This window comes from Oncorhynchus nerka, linkage group LG5, assembly GCF_034236695.1.
Source record: "Oncorhynchus nerka isolate Pitt River linkage group LG5, Oner_Uvic_2.0, whole genome shotgun sequence".
In the NCBI taxonomy this organism is placed as follows: domain Eukaryota; kingdom Metazoa; phylum Chordata; class Actinopteri; order Salmoniformes; family Salmonidae; genus Oncorhynchus; species Oncorhynchus nerka.
Window position 1 is genome coordinate 43,836,478 of NC_088400.1, and position 17,660 is coordinate 43,854,137.

Consider the following 17,660-nt stretch of genomic DNA (forward strand, 5'->3'; position numbering starts at 1 on the left):
TTGACTGGTGCTATACGTGTTTGTGAGAATCTCACCTTTCCACAGAGGGGTCACATTGTGTAGCCCTAACTGCTTGGACATTACAGACATAAGTTGGCAGATCGGCTGGAAATAATTCAGGTGAGTTCCAAGACGCTTGTGGGGGTCATGGAGCAAAATGTAGGCCAAACCGTTTGGACGCTACAGAGGATTTTGTGAGTATCCCAATCTTCGGGATGTCTAATGTTCTCACAAACAACATTCTAGTTCTGAAACCGCAGATGCAGATGTGCGATATAGGCGGATTTTATGGATTGTGACGCATTCAATACAAAAACACATATCTAGCTTAAATGGTGTGCAATAATAGTGTTTAACATGATTTTTGAATGACTACCTCATCTCTGCACTCCACACATACAGATAATTGTAAGGTCCCTTAGTCGAGCAGTGAATTTCATACACAGATTCAACAGCAAAGACCATGGTGTCACACCCTGATCTGTTTCACCAGTCCTCGTTATTGTCTCCACCTCCTCCAGGTGTCGCTTGTTTTCCCCAGTGTTTAAATCCCTGTGTTTCCTGTCTCTCTGTCCCAGTTCATCTTGTATGTTTCCAAGTCAACCAGCGGTTTTCCCGTTCTGCTTTTTGCATTTTCTAGTACTCCCGGATCTGACCCTTGCCTGTTTCTGGACTTTGTACACGCCTGCCTGACCATTCTGCCTGTCTGCCACTCTGTACCTCCTGGACTCTGATCTGCTTTTGACCTTTTTGCCTGTCCACGACCATTCTCTTGCCTACCGCTTTGGATTAATAAACATTGTAAGACTCCAACCATCTGCCTCCTGTGTCTGCATTTGGGTCTCGCCTTGTACCTTGATACATGGAGGTTTTCAAGAGCCTCACAAAGAGGGGCACTTATTGGTAGATGGGTCTTGTTTTCCCCTCTTTTTTTAAGCAGACACTGAATATCCCTTTTAGCATGGTGAGTTATTAATTACAATTTGGATGGTGTATCAATGCACCCCATCACTACAAAGATACAGGTGTCCTTCCCAATTCAGTTGCCAGAGAGGAAGGAAACCACTCAGGGATTTCAGCATGATAGGAGAAAACTGAGGCTGGATCACCAAAATTGTAGTTACTCTACAATACTAACCTAATTCACAGAGAAAAGAAGGAAGCCTGTACAGAATAGAAATGTTCCAAAACAACCATCCTGTAAAAAATGTGGCAAAGTTATTAATTTCTTGTACTGAATACAAATGTTTTTCTCCATTTTACTTCACAAAGTATTCATACCCCTTGACTTATTACACATTTGTTTGTGTTACAGCCTGAAGTAAAAATGGATGAAATTGATTATTTTTTCATAATTATTTTTAGATTTTATTTTTTATTTTTTCAGATAACTTGGGGGAGGCACATCTGCAGGCTGCCAGTTGGAGAACCCTGCTCCTAGAGATTTACACGATTATCAAAACGTCAAGCCAGGGTAAGCTTACACGAAATACAGCACTTGTTTTATGTGTTTCCAAAACCCACTATGTGATAATGAATGGTGAAAAAACGATTGGAACCATTTCCCTGTTTGACCGCTAGGTTTTATGGATATTTCGACTGTGGTATTCTATGCCCTGGTGACACAAGCATTAACGTACCTGACAGACATATGGACATTTGTTTCAAATATAGTCTCCCAACCAGAAGTGACATAATTAAGCAAAGAGGTGGTACACCTGAGGCTCAGATTTAGTAAATATCACATGGGCTACTGATCTTGGGCTAAATATGGCACTAATGTGTAAGGTTCTTTGAATCGTTTCTGGTGTATATTTTGTGCACATCCCAGATGCACATTCCTTAAAAACCCAACGGTGAAGTAAATGCTAAAGCCTCTCATCTTACGACTTTGCAACACAGCACTTTAGTGTCTCACTACTGCAGCAAGCGCAATCAGGAAATGTCAGTGGAACTGTACATAGAAAGGCATTAACATCCAACAACTAAGCAGCTGAGTAATGAGATGAGAAAACACACATTATCGTATTATCCTGCCCATCTTTACACATTATAGTGGAAGTTTGGCTTATTTCATTGTGTCACTCATTCAAGCACTAGTCCTTCTAACAAAAAATAGTATCACAACTGAAGCAAAAATAGACAATTGTGCATGTAGATCAGCACTGCATACGGGGCGGCAGCGTAGCCTAGTGGTTAGAGCGTTGGACTAGTAACCGGAAGGTTGCGAGTTCAAACCCCCGAGCTGACAAGGTACAAATCTGTCGTTCTGCCCCTGAACAGGCAGTTAACCCACTGTTCCCAGGCCGTCATTGAAAATAAGAATGTGTTCTTAACTGACTTGCCTGGTTAAATAAAGGTAAAAAAAAAAAAACACTCCAAGCCACACTAGGAGGCCTGCGGGTCTCGAATGTACAGTATACCGGACCAATGCCCTGTTGGGAACAAAAGGGCGGACGATACAGACATTGAGGTCAGTCTCCAAAACAAAACAATCACCCCTATTTCTCATTGGTGCACAACTGATAAAGAGGACAAGTACATTACTGTCTAGTTTGAGAAACACGCCTCACACGTCTTCAACTGGCAGCTTCATTAAATAGTACCCGCAAAACACCAGTCTCAACGTCAACAGTGAAGAGGCGACTCCGGGAGGCTGACTATATTTCAGACTGGACAATAAAAAGAAAAGATTATGATGGGCAAAAGAACACCCACTGGACAAAGGACCTCTGCCTAGAAGGCCAGCATCCCGGAGTCGCCGATGGCGGGCACAACACAAACACCTCAGATGTGAAAAAGGGTCTACGCTACAACATACGTGAAAATGAAAGAAAAATAAATAAATTGGATTGGCTATATTCCCGTGAAATTTGAGGTGCATGGTCGTGAGGGAATTTCCCATGCGAGTGTGTGGATTCCTGCACACTCTCACGCATCCCCTGAACACTTCCGTGAAACAGGAATTTCTGGGGTAGTAAATTCCCAATAATGCATTAACTGCCCCCATCCGTCGCGCTAATTAGGTAACTATTGCAATGGTTCTGTTGTCTGAGGAAGGGAAATGCTGTGAATTGAGAGCGAGGGTATTTTTATAGAGGAGATGTTGAGGATTATAATAAATACTGCTTTGATGTCATACAAGCAAGCCAAACACCAAATGTGCACCTCACATTTCCCCATCATAGAACTCATGTCATATACGTACACTAAGTGGACAAAAATTAAGGACACCTATGATCCTTTATTGATGTCACTTGTTAAATCCATTTCAGTCAGCGTAGATGAAGGGGCGGAGACATGTTAAATACGGATGTTTAAGCTTTGAGACAACGATTGTGTATGTGTGCCATTCATAGGGTGAATGGGCAAGACAAAAAATATGTGTGCCTTTGAACGGGGGATGGTAGTAGGTGCAAGATGCACCGGTGTCAAGAACTACAACGCTGCTGGGTTTTAGACTGCTTCGCCACTCGGGAGGCGGCATTCAGCCGACTTGACAAAACTGTGGGAAGCATTGGAGTCAACATGGGCGAACATCCCTGTGGAACGCTTACAACACCTTGGGGAGGGGGTGTTTGATTTACAGTTACAAGATGACAGGGCGTCATACCCTGGTTTGTTGTGAACCGAATGAGCCTATGTTTGTATATTGTGAAGAAAATTGGTCACGAAAAACACACCTGAATGCACTCATGACTCATCTCTATGCGCCCCAAAATTGCGATCTGTTTCTCTGAATTTCCTTGTGAAAGCATAACACTGTAAGATTGCATTGTATACCTTGGCTAGTCATATTGGCAATACAACAAGATTTCAAATGATGCCCACCTAACCCAGATTGCGATTTAATACAGGCCGTTTTTGGATAGAGTCAACAACAGTAATTGTGAGATGCTTGGGATGCAGGATTGTGTTCCAAACAAAACAACTACAAGTGTGCTTGCTCTAGTTCTCCAACAGCACTGCTAGGAGAGCTCAAAAAACACCTTTAAGTTAAAGACACTTCTTTGAGTCATAAAAGTACATTTAAATTACTTACAAACTGTGCACACTTTGGAGAGGTGTGTGGCCACCTGGAGAAACCAGATACTCCTCTTACTCAAACCCTTGTCATTTTGTTTGTCTTATGTTGCATCTACCCAACATGTCCCAGGAATATTTTAATCATGTATCCAGAGAATTTAGTTATCAAGAAATGCGGTCAAAAGTACAGCAAATGTAATGCACATGAAATCAACAGTGCAATGTTTGGATTTAGTCTTGTATCAGGTGAACTGATGTGTCTTCAACTTTGGTCTAATCCTTTTCCCAAAATTCTCCAAACCTTTCCCTTTCAATTGCCACCATGCTTGTCTGTATGCTTTTCATATTTATTCTGTAAGAAACATTTCAATGTAGCCCTACCCATAAAGGCCAATTCCCTGGAGTGTAAAGAGTTAAAGGTAAAATAAATGTCAATTTTGATCAAATTAAAATATTTTTTTCAAGAAATGTATACAATTGTTTGACAACCCTGTTTTTTAAGCTTTTCAATGATATTGAACTCAACCGTTTATCTTTTACATTGCGGAAGACATGGATGTCTCATGGTAGGGTGGAAAATGGGTCAACTTTGAACAACTTAACCTCCTAAATATTTTTGCAGTCAGGTATATAAATTATATTAATTTCTGACAACTTCTTCCATGGGCAAGTATGGATAGAAAGTTGCATTCAAATCAAAAAGGGTTTGAAATCAAATGGAACGACCCATAGTTGTCACGCCCTGATCTGTTTCACCTGTCCTTTTGCTTGTCTCCACCCCCTCCAGGTGTCACCCATCTTCCCCATTATCCCCTGTGTATTTATACCTGTGTTTTCTGTCTGTTACCAGTTTTCTTGTTTGTTCAAGCCTACCAGTGGTTTGTCTCTGCTCCTGGGTTTCTCTTTTTCACATCCTCCTGTTTTTTTTTTAACCTTTTGCTTGTCCTGACCCTGTGCCCGTCCGCCAGACCACTGCCTGTCTCTGAGCCTGCCTGCCTGCCTGCCTGCCGTCCTGTACCTTGCTCCACCTCTGGATTACCGACCTCTGCCTGCCTGCCGTCCTGCACCTTGGCCTTTGCTCTGGATTATCGACCCCTGCCTGCCTTGACCTGGAGTTTGTTGTGTACGTCAACAGCGCTTCCCTTTTTGTCTACGACCCATAGTTAATGTATGCAAAAGTACTCTACATTTTTACAGTAGGTGGATAGGAGCTGTACTGTAGATTCAAGACCACTGATTGTGCATGCTTGAGGTGGTGGGAGTGAAATATATATATCTATATCAGATGACCAAGAATATGGTAATATTACATTAATATACAATATCCGGTAATCATAGCTGTACAGCGGCAAAAGCAACTCTCCATGGAAAGGCACATTTACAGGGTGGAACACTCAAGCGCGTAACTCTGAAAGTACAATTTCTGGATATTTGTGGACATGTGTACAGCCGTAGTCGGACCTGCACATCTCCGATAAACACTTTGTGCGCCTTTGATGTCAGCTGCACTAAATCTTTGTCCACATCTGCCCATGTCTCTTCCATAAATGTGCATTCACTTGTTTGTTGTGCATGCTTATTTGCTGCACTGAGTGATAACGCTGTCACTGGTATATTAAAAACACTAATTAGTGAATTATGAATAAATGAATACATTACTTTTAACTGTTTCTATTATCGCACTTCAGGGTGCCTACACGTTTTCAGAAAAAACATTCAAGCACCACTATCAAGGTTTTACCAGCAGATCTTGACCAGCTCAAATCGGTCTTATGTAGCATTTTTTTTTTTTTTTTAATTAAATTTCTCATTTTTTAGAAACAATGGGACACTAATTCTGCTTTGAAAGTTGATCAACTTGTAAACTCACTTTTCATAAAATGGCCTTTGAAAGTTTTGCTACCTACTGGAGAGCTCTCATTTGTCTACACCCATTCAGTATTGTTCATACCCTCTTAAGCCAGCCCCACCCATCTCTTTTTAAGGATTCACATGTGAGGTCATGTGCTAAACAGTCAGTAGTGTAGTAAAGATTAAGTCAAAGTGGTAGCCTACAACAAGGAACAATTCCAGGTAAACAAAGTGTCCAGATACAAATGTTATGAATATTAGATGACTAACCCAGACACACTTGTCTAAAATGGGTCATGTGAAAGAAATGCTATAACTCCCCATTCACATCCAGTGGCAGAAAAGTACTATATTGTCATACTTAAGTCATTTAAATTCCTTATATGAAACCAAACGGCACAATTGTATTTTAAATTGATGGATAGCCAGGGGCACAATGTACTTAAGTATCAATAGAAAAAATATAAACCAAACCAGACAGCACTATTTTTTTATTGACAGCTAGCCAGGGGCACACTCCAACACTCAGACATAATTTACAAACTAAGCATGCGTTTAGTGTGTCTGCCAGATCAGAGGCAGTAGGGATGACCGGGGATGTTCTCTTGTATTGTATTGAGTACATTTGGGTGTCAAGGAAAATGTATGGAGTAAAAAGTACATTGTTTTCTTTACAAATGTAGTGAAGTAAAAGTTGCAAAAATATAAATAAAGTACAGATACTACAAGTATTTTTACTTAAGCACTGTACCACTGCCCAAATGCCTTCATACCAGCACACTTTAAATACTGTTACACATGCACTTATCACATAGTATTCCATACATAAGTGAAGGCCATGCAACAGGAGTTTAAACCTGAGTGAGGTGCACGTGTACATAAACTGATGCATGCACCATATTTATGTGGTGGACATTATACGGTCGCATGATATTGTTGTGGTATGTCACAAAATCATGCTATGACCACATCAATATTAATTTTATACATCAACATTTTGCTAAGTGGATGGTCCCTACAGAAGGTGTAAACGGTACAGCCAAATGGTTACTTGCACAGTAGCAATATCAGAAATGGTGTCAATATAAATTAAATATTCAGTATGTACAAGAACAATATCTGTAGCTAGATTCCTTCCTGTATACATGGATAAAAGCTTCACGGCAGACTGCAACCCCTTTTATAAGACGTCCTGTGTTTCCGTTTAGTTTGCACAGCTTGTTTGGCCCTTTGTGTTCCACTGATTTCAGAACATGTTATTTTCAGAGTGAGAGAGAGTCAGCATTGCATGGCACGATAGTCCATCACAACTTTTTCCCCACGGACCTTTGTCGATAGCGCCTGATAAATTCAGGGCAACAATGTCATTGAGAGAAGTAGCGAGATATTTGCAGTTCTCCATGGCTAACGTTCTATCTTAAAAACAAAAAGGATTATGTACGCATTACGGGCAGCTCATTTTATAGACACAAGATGCAACACAGAAGAACAATCCAGACTCATCTCTCGGCATGTCCAGTCCACTCATTATCTCGGCCAATCATGGCTAGAGGGGAGGTTGTGGTCTTTCTTTGTGGCTAAACCAGCTGGGCTATTAATTTAACAATTATATTTACATATTTACAAATTACATACAGGTTTGATATTAAGACACATGAAAGGTCAAATGTTCGAAAAGGCAATTCTGCCCAAAAATGCTTTTTGATAAAAAAAATAACGTTCAGAAGGCTCTCCAGTGAAGTTGTGACTTGTGACATATGCCTAGTTTCCTGAATCGGGTCACATAAACTAAACATCTCTTAGTTCCTTGAATAAACCACACAAATACAGTTCTTGAAGGATACTTAATTTTATTAGAGCAGGAGAAAGCAGGTAATAGTATATGCATTTAGGCTAAGCAGGGCCTAAAACTAAAGTAACCCCCATGGAGGCTCAACCTCGGCCAAGGTGGATGACTCCTGCCAGTGCTCTGCTTGATTATTTCAAAAACCCTTTCATTAATCTTTCATTTCAAGTTGTGGTGCTTACCTGCATACATGAGTTAAGTCACAAGTCATGCATATTCTTACAATTCAAGTCTGAATTTCACTTTAAAGAACGATTGCTCCTAAAAACCAACTAATCTCTTTCAAAACTTGTTTTTGTTGCACTGCTTTGATTTATCTTGGCCAGGTCGCAGTTCTTTAAATGAGAACTTGTTCTCAACTGGCCTACCTGGTAAAATAAAGGTAAAAATAATAAAATATTTTAACTGCCTAAAACATTTTGTGTCAAAATTTACAACAAACGGTAAATAGCATCGTCTAAAATTGAGTTTGGAAACTATGTGAGTCATAACGTGTAATTGAAGGTTGGGTTTGGATTACAAATGTCAACAATTCATGTCCCCTTTTGTTAAGCTCTACATGCAAATCACCCCTCCGCCAACTTAGTTCCCCTTTATTGAAGGAGCCTTCGTTGTTTCATTGACACTAATGTGTTTAATGGATCACGGAAAAGCCCTATGCGGATTGACCATTCCTCCTTCTCGACAATTCATGCTCCCAGCAGGATGCACAGCCAAATATGATCCTAGTACTCTACCATGCAAAATATCATCAAATCAAATCACATTTATTCATAAAGCCCTTCTTACATCAGCTGATTTCACAAAGTGCTGTACAGAAACCCAGCCTAAAACCCAAATCGGCAAGCAATGCAGATGTAGAAGCAGGGTGGCTAGGAAAAACTCTCTAGAAAGGCCAGAACCTAGGAAGAAACCTAGAGAGGAACCAGGCTATGACGGGTGGCCAGTCCTCTTCTGGCTGTGCTGGGTGGAGATTATAATAGAATAAGTGATACGAGTTTGCTGGTTCCTAATGGTGGTGAGTATACCGGTAGCTAGACCATAGACCTCTGGTTATGTATCATGTTATATATATTTTCATAATCATTATCACCACCATTGCTAGCATAGCTGGCGTTAGCATACCTCAATGCAACTCGGATTTGGCTTGGAAACATGATAACATTTCAAAAGAAGGCAAATAATTAGTAGGAAAACCTTTTGTCATGATTGTGATGTTGCCAGATTGACTTTAGATGCAGTATAACTCAGTCTTTAAAGAGATTGTGCTATTTTTCATGGTATGTTTATAATTGAGGAATGATGACAATCGTTTTCTTTTTTTCTGTTAGACAAAGTGCACAGACTGATCCCCAAGTCATGAATGGTTGCCGGGACGTGCCTGAAGGAGAAAAGGTGGGTGTCATAACATGCAATGGTTTAGTGACCTCCAAAAGTAATTTCATTCACTGTTCAATTGCCATTTTCACAGCTTGTCAAGCAAGACCTCAGAATAAAAGTGTGTAATGCGAGACAAGTACCCTTGTGACATCCATTTTTTTCCTGTCTCCCTCGACTCCTATGAAAAGGACACTCTATCATGATGCCTCTGATAGTGAACCGAGTTGCTGCCCTGATGACACCGACAGCGTCATCAACACTGACAGGTAATGTGTATTTTGTGAAATCTGAAAAGTTGTAATAAAAAATTCCCAGTTTGATAAACTATTGGGCTAGTTCCCCAGCCAAGCAGATACAACTGTAGTGGTATTGTCATTTTGGTTGTGAAGTGCATTAGTAAAAAGCTTTGTCCTTACTTACAATTTAACATTTACATGTCTATTCAAATGCTTTGTCCTTACTTACAATATAACATTTAGCTGTCTATTATATCACGCTGTCACAGGCCCTCTGGTCAACACCACCTCATAAGATTGTCTGCTGCAGTTGTTGAAGAGATGTCCAGTTTGCAGCTGGACATTCAGCATAGAGAAGAACAGCAAGGGAGCCCTCATCAGCATCATGCAGACATGCTCTCAATGTGAGCATTCCAATGAATGGAACAGTCGTCACCCGTCAACGGCAATAGCTTATGATATCCCAAGTGTGTTTATATGTGAGCAACCAGTATCTAGAGGACAGGAGCTGACCAACAATGCATCAAAGCGGCTCTGGCAAAGGCCTTACCTCTTGCCTGATCACCAACGGTCTTTGATGGGGAGACCAGAATTAGGTTGGTTTATTCTGACCTGTTCAAACTTCAACATAGTATATGTTGGTTTGTCAGATATCACCTATCCTAACTGCTATTGGTAATAGAACAGTGACTGTGTGTATGCATTCAAAAATGAATCTATTAACCTCTTTGAAACTAGGGGGTACTATTTTCATTTTTGGAAAAATAACGTTCCCAAAGTAAACGGGCTATTTCTCAGGACCAGGTGCTAGAATATGCATATACAGTGGTGCAAAAAAGTATTTAGTCAGCCACCAATTGTGCAATTTCTCCCACTTAAATAGATGAGAGAGGCCTGTAATTTTCATCATAGGTACACTTCAACTATGACAGACAAAATGAGAAAAAAAATCCAGAAAATCACATTGTAGGATTTTTAATGAATTTATTAGCAAATTATGGTTGAAAATAAGTATTTGGTCAATAACAAATGTTTATCTCAATACTTTGTTATATACCCTTTGTTGGCAATGACAGAGGTCAAACATTTTCTGTAAGTCTTCACAAGGTTTTCACACACTGTTGCTGGTATTTTGGCCCATTCCTCCATGCAGATCTCCTCTAGAGCAGTGATGTTTTGGGGCTGTTGCTGGGCAACACGGACTTTCAACTCCCTCCAAAGATTTTCTATGGGGTTGAGATCTGGAGACTGGCTAGGCCACTCGTTGACCTTGAAATGCTTCTTACAAAGCCACTCCTTCGTTGCCCGGGCGGTGTGTTTGGGATCATTGTCATGCTGAAAGGTGTGTGTGTATATATATATATACTGCTCAGAAAAATAAAGGGAACACTAAAATAAGACATCCTAGATCTGAATGAATGAAATATTCTTATTAAATACTTTTTTCTTTCCATAGTTGAATGAGCTGACAACAAAATCACACAAAAATGATCAATGGAAATCAAATGTATCAACCCATGGAGGTCTGGATTTGGAGTCACACTCAAAATTAAAGTGGAAAACCACACTACAGGCTGATGTAATGTCCTTAAAACAAGTCAAAATGAGGCTCAGTAGTATGTGTGGCATCCACGTGTCTGTATGACCTCCCTACAAAGCCTGGGCATGCTCCTGATGAGGTGGCGGATGGTCTTCCAAAGAGTGTACTGTCTAATATTCTAATATTCAAATATTTTTTAAACATGTTTTTTTTTGTGTGTGTTAGAATTGCTTTTTGATATGTTGTATACAGTTATTTGCACTGTTGTATATCGTTATAGGTCATTTCACCAATTTGGCCACTTGGGTACATGTAGCTCACCCATTCCTGAAGTTATCAGTCTGAAACTTTGCACACCTACATGTGCCCTCTTGTGTTATCCATCAAAATTATCTGCAGCATCCTATCTGACTGTGTGGCTATTCTAGTACACGTGAAAGATGATGCTACAACAATAGAAAAACAGAAAACGTATGCTCTTTCTTTCTCTTTACTTCCACCAGATCTACTGTGTTATATTCTCCGACATTCAATTAACATTTCCACAAACTCAGAATGTTTCCATTCAAATGATACCAATAATATGCATATCCTTGCCTCTGGGGCTGAGCTACAGCCAGTTAGATTAGGGTATGTCTTCAGGCAGAAATTGAGAACAAGGGATGCAGCCATAAGAGGTTATTAAGCCAGCTCTTGGAGACTTGCAAGATGGTGTGATGGAGCCTTGACCAACAGAAAGGCTGGGTCTTGACATCTCTGAAGGGAGAGAGACATGGCACTCAACACATCCCTCATATGGGATAGAAGGTGATTACGAATAGAGTACAGCAAAACATGTCCTGTATTTGCAACATCCTTTTCATTCCATGTGTCACTGATGAACTCTGCCTCAACTTTGCCTATTTCTACAGATGGAAAGGACTGTATATGCTTTGGTTAGATGCCAGCCTTGATCATTTGATGCCGAGACAATAATTGGGTAGGTTTTATCTGACCTTTTCAAACTTCAACATAGTACCTGTTTATGTGTCATATTTTACCTATCCAAACTGTTGTTGGTAACAGTGACTACAGTATGCGTGTATGTCTTCACAGAAAGATGTAGGGTGCCAGCACAAGGAGACTTGCAAGATGGTGTGATGAAGTCCAGACTTATAGACAGGCTTCATACTGTCATCTCTGAATGGAGTGAGACCTGGCACTCTGCATTACAATTTTACAAGACAACATTTACTTGTATTTTTTTTTTGTTATGGCAAGAACAGCTCAAATGAGCAAAGATAAATTACAGTCCATCATTACTTTAAGAAATAAAGGTCAGTCAATCCGGAAATTGTCAAGAACTTTCTTCAAGTGCAGTCGCAAAAACCATCAAGCACTATGATGAAACTGGCTCTCATGAGGACCACCACGGGAAAGGAAGACCCAGAGTTACCTCTGCTGCAGAGGATAAGTTCATTAGAGTTACCAGCCTCAAAAATTGCAGCCCAAATAAATGTTTCACAGAGTTCAAGTAACAGACACATCTCAACATCAACTGTTCAGAGGAGACTGCATGAATCAGGCCTTCGTGGTCGATTTGCTGCAACAACAAAAAACACTACTAAAGGGCACCAATAAGAAGACTTACTTGGGCCAACAAACACAAGCAATGGACATTAGACCGGTGGAAATCTGTCCTTTTGTCTGATGAGTCCAAATTTGAGATCTTTGATTCCAATCGCTGTGTCTTTGTGAGACGCAGAGTTGGTGAACGGATTATCTCTGTATGCATGGAGGAGGAGGTGTAATAGTGTGGGGGTACTTTTCTGGTGACACTGGCAGTGATTTATTTCGAATTCAAGGCACACTTTACCTACATGGCTACCACAGTATTCTGCAGCAATACGCCATCCCATCTGGTGTGTGATTATCATTTGTTTTTCAACAGGACAATGACCCAGCACACCTCCAGGCTGTGTAAGGGCTATTTGACCAAGAACGGGAGTGATGGAGTGCTGCATCAGATGAACTGTCCTCCCCAATCACCTGAGTTGGACCGCAGAGTGAAGGAAAAGCAGCCAACAAGTCCTCAGCATATGTGGGAACTCCTTCAAGACTGTTGGAAAAGCATTCCAGGTGAAGCTGGTTGAGAGAATGCAAAGAGTGTGGAAAGGGTGGCTACTTTGAAGAATCTCTAATATAAAATATATTTGGATTTGTTTAATGTTTTTTGGTTTCTACATGATTCCATATGTGTTATTCCATAGTTTTGATGTCTTTGCTATTATTCTACAATGTAGAAAATAATAAAAAATCAATAAAATCCTTGAATAAGTAGGTGTGTCCAGTACATGAATGAGCGATTTGCCATCTCTGTCATGGATGCCATGGTTGTCCTTTGTATGAAGATATAATCCTCAGACAGTTTTTTTATACAACAGCCTTCTGTGTTCTCTTTTCGACTCCCTTTTTCGACTCCTATTTGCAATCATACTCTGCTTCCACCAGGCATTCCAGTGATTTCAAAACTCGGTCAACTTTTTCTGTGACAACAACACTGTTGATCACTGTTTCTTCCCATCACTGTCATCAGAAGACTCTGCAATGTCTGGTTCAATCTGACAACCCAGATGTTCTAGCCGTGTCTGAATCCTGGTTTAGGAAGGCCACCAAAAATCCTGAAATTTTCATTCCTAACTATAACATTTTCTGACAAGATAGAATGACCAAAAGGGGCAGAGAGAGCCTGCAGAGTTCTGTCATACTCTCCACATCTGTGTCCAAACAATTCGAGCTTCTACTTTTAAAACTATGTTAGATGCCCTCAATCTCACACAATTATCAAGGAACCTATCAGGTACAACCCTAAATCCGTAACCATGGGCACCCTCTTAGATATCATCCTGACCAACTTGCACTCAAAATACACCTCTGCTGTCTTCAATCAGGATCTCAGCGATTATTGCCTCATTGCCTGCATGCATAATGGGTCCGTGGGTCAAACGACTAACCTGTCATCACTGTCAACCGCTCCCTAAAACACATCAGCGAGCAGGCCTTTCTAATCTACATGGCCCGGGTATCCTGGAAGCATATTGACCTCATCCCGTCAGTAGAGGATGCCTGGTTGCTCTATTAAAGTGCAATAGCCCCTGCGATATGTCACTTTTCAGGGAGGTCTGGAATCAATATACTCAGCCTTAGCTTTCCTAACCGACTATATTTTTCAAACAGAAATGTGCATCCTGTAGCACTAATTCCAAAAGGTTTTGGGACACTGTAAAGTCCAGGGAGAATAAGACCACCTCCTCCAAGCATCCCACTGCACTGAGGATAGGAAATCTAGGATAATTGATAATTTCAATAAGCATTTTTCTACGGCTGGCCATGCTTTCCACCTGGCTACCCCTACCCTTGCCAACACCTCAGCACCCCCTGTAGCAACTTGCCCAAGCGTCCCCCTCCCTGCTTCTCCTTCACCCAAATCCAGACAGCCGATCTTCTGAAAGAGCAAAATATCTGGATCCCCACAAATCAGCTTGGCTAGACAATCTGGGCCCTCTCTAAAATGATCTGCCGAAATTGTTGCAACCCGTTACTAGCCAATTCAATCTCTCTTTCATATCGTCTGAGATCCTGAAAGATTGGAAAGCTGACACGGTCAACCCTTCTTCAAAGGGGGAGACACTCTAGACCCAAACTGTTATAGACCTATGTCCATCCTGCCCTGCTTTTCTAAAATCTTCAAAAGTCAAGTTAACAAACAGATCACCGACCATTTCGAATCCCTCCGCACCTTCTCCAATATGCAATCTGTTTTCTCTTCAACTCTTCTAGTTGGCAGGTTACTGTTTGTTATAATTTGTCTGCTGGGCTATGCTCTCAAATAATTGTAAGGTATGATTTCGCCGTAAAGAAGTTTTGAAATCTGACACCGTGGTTGGATTCACAAGAAGTTAATCTTTAAACCTATGTAAAATAGTTGTCTTTTCTGAATTTTTATAATTCCACATAGCTGTCACGGGCGTCCTCCTCTTCATCTGAAGAGGAGAGGCGAGAAGGATCGGAGGACCAATATGCAGCGTGATATGTGTTCATGTTGAATGTTTAATTAAAGAAAGAACGGAACACTGAAACACTATACAAAAACAGTAAACAAAATAACAACCGTGAAGCTAATGTGAGCTGCGCTGAAACAAGCCATCAACATAGACAATCACCCACAAACAAACAGTGCAACCCAGGCTACCTAAGTATGATTCTCAATCAGAGACAACTAATGACACCTGCCTCTGATTGAGAACCATACTAGGCCGAAACATAGAAATAACCAAATCATAGAAAAACAAACATAGACTGCCCACCCAACTCACGCCCTGACCATACTAAATAAATACAAAACAAAGGAAATAAAGGTCAGAACGTGACAGTACCCCCAAAGGTGCGGACTCCGGCCGCAAAACCTTGACCTATAGGGGAGGGTCTGGGTGGGCGTCTGTCCGCGGTGGCGGCTCTGGCGCGGGACGCGGACCCCACTTCACCATTGTCTTAGTCCGCTTTATTATCCGCCTCCGTGGCTTACTAACCATGGCCACCCTTCTCAATGACCTCACTGGACAGAGGGGCAGAAGCTCTGGACAGAGGGGCAGAAGCTCTGGACAGAGGGGCAGAAGCTCTGGACAGAGGGGCAGAAGCTCGGGACAGAGGGGCAGAAGCTCAGGACAGAGGGGCAGAAGCTCGGGACAGAGGGGCTCTGGCGCCTCTGGGCTGAGGGGCTCTGGCGCCTCTGGGCTGAGGGGCTCTGGCGCCTCTGGGCTGAGGGGCTCTGGCGCCTCTGGGCTGAGGGGCTCTGACGCCTCTGGGCTGAGGGGCTCTGGCGCCTCTGGGCTGAGGGGCTCCGGCAGCAGCGCCGGACAGGCGGGACCACCTGCAGGGAGGAGACAGAGAGACAGCCTGGTGCGTGGGGCTGCCACAGGAACCACCAGGCTGGGGAGACCTTCAGGAGGCTTGGTGTTAGGAGGAGCCTGAAGGACCGGGCTGTGGGGGAGCACTGGAGCTCTGGTGCGCAGCCTTGGCACCACTTCCCCAGGCTGGACAACTACTCTAGCCCGGACCCTCCAGATTGCAGGCACAGGTTGAACCGGGCTGTGGGTAAGCACGGGAGATCTAGTGCTTACTTCGCGCACACCTCTCCCTTAGGCTCCACTCCCACATTTGCCCGGCACGAGCGGAGCGCAGGCAGAGGACGCACTGCACCCTCCCAGCGCCCGGAGACACAGCACACAGAGCCGGCGCAGGATACCCTGGACCAAAACTGCGTACCAGCGACCAGACCCGCTGAGCAGGCACCATATGCCCTGGCTCGATGCCCACACTCGCATGGCACTTTCGGGGGGCTGCCCTATAGCGCACCGGGCTATGAGCACGTACTGGCGACACCGTGCGCTTAACCGCATAACACGGTGCCTGACCAGTCATGCGCTGCTAATAATAAGCACGAGGAGTGAGCTCAGGTGTGCTACCTGGCTTAGTACCACACCTCGTCTGTCCCCCCCCCAAAACATTTTTGGGGCTGCCTCTCGTACCTGTCGCGCTGCCGTGCTGCCTCCTCATATCGCCGCCGCTCAGCTTTCGCTGCCTCCAGCTCTGCTTTGGGGCGGCGATATTCCCCAGCCTGTGCCCAGGGTCCCTCTCCGTTCAGTATCTCCTCCCATGTCCAGGAGTCCTGTGATGCTGGCCTCTGTTGTTGATGCTGCTGCTGCTGTCGTCGCTGTCCTTTACCACGCCGCTCGGTCCTTGGTGGGTGGGTGATTCTGTCTCTGTGTTTTACACCAGATAGGGGTGTTTTTGGTTTTCCTCGTTTATTGTTTTGTAGTGTTCATGTTCATCTGTTTTTATTAAACATGAGTCAATATAACCACGCCTTGTTTTGGTCCTCTACTTCACCACAGGAAAACCCTGACAATAATGAGTATTTCTGTATTTGAATTTGGCGCTCTGCAATCTCACTGGATGTTGGCCAGGTGGGACGCTAGCGTCCCACATACCCTAGAGAGGTTAACCTCTTGCTCCTACTCGGGATGCATGCGTCCCATCTAGAGCTCTGGAAATGCAAATGCGCTATGCTAAATGCTAATAGTATTAGTTAAAACTCAAACGTTCATTAAAATATACATGCAGGGTATTGAATTAAAGCTACACTCGTTGTGAATCCAGGCAACAAGTCAGATTTTTTAACTGCTTTTCGGCGAAAGCATGAGAAGCTATTATCTGATAGCATGTAACACCCCAAAAGACCCGCAGGGGACGTAAACAAAATAATTAGCATAGTCATCGCTACACAAACCGCACAAATAAAATATAAAACATTCATTACCTTTGACCATCTTCTTTGTTGGCACTCCTAGATGTCCCATAATCACTATTGGGTCTTTTTTTCGATTAAATCGGTCCATATCCTGTTAGTACTCTAGGGGCAGTATTTCATTTTTGGATAAAAAGACGTGCCCGTTTTAAGCGCAATATTTTGTCACGAAAAGATGCTCGAATATGCTTGGAATTGATAGTTTTGGAAAGAAGAGAGTCTTACGTTTCCAGAACTGCAAAGATTTTCACTGTGAGTCCCTTAGAACAAATGCTTCGGGCAAAACCAAGATGTATGACCGACCAGGAAATGAACAGGATTTTTGAGGCTACGTTTTCCATGATCGCCTTATATGGCTGTGAATGCGACAGGAATCAACGGACACTTTATCTTGTTTCCCCAAGGTCTCTGCAGCATTGTGACGTATTTGTAGGC

At 42.5% G+C, this 17,660-nt stretch overlaps 1 long non-coding RNA gene across 5 annotated transcripts; it reads left to right on the plus strand.

The window, feature by feature from the left end:
• The first annotated feature begins 535 nt into the window (after positions 1 to 535).
• Positions 536 to 13,196, plus strand: LOC115129937 (uncharacterized). 5 transcript variants are annotated; one of them, XR_010463958.1, is made up of 9 exons: positions 536 to 964; positions 1,388 to 1,474; positions 4,995 to 5,149; positions 9,055 to 9,118; positions 9,292 to 9,369; positions 9,609 to 11,686; positions 11,791 to 11,858; positions 11,975 to 12,067; positions 12,810 to 13,196. It is a non-coding gene; the product is annotated as an uncharacterized LOC115129937 (long non-coding RNA). The 5 variants fall into 5 exon arrangements; XR_010463955.1 differs by having other exon boundaries at positions 537 to 964; positions 9,609 to 10,681; positions 10,796 to 11,686; positions 11,975 to 13,196; XR_010463956.1 differs by having other exon boundaries at positions 538 to 964; positions 9,609 to 9,935; positions 10,493 to 11,686; positions 11,975 to 13,196.
• Positions 13,197 to 17,660: the final 4,464 nt, after the last annotated feature.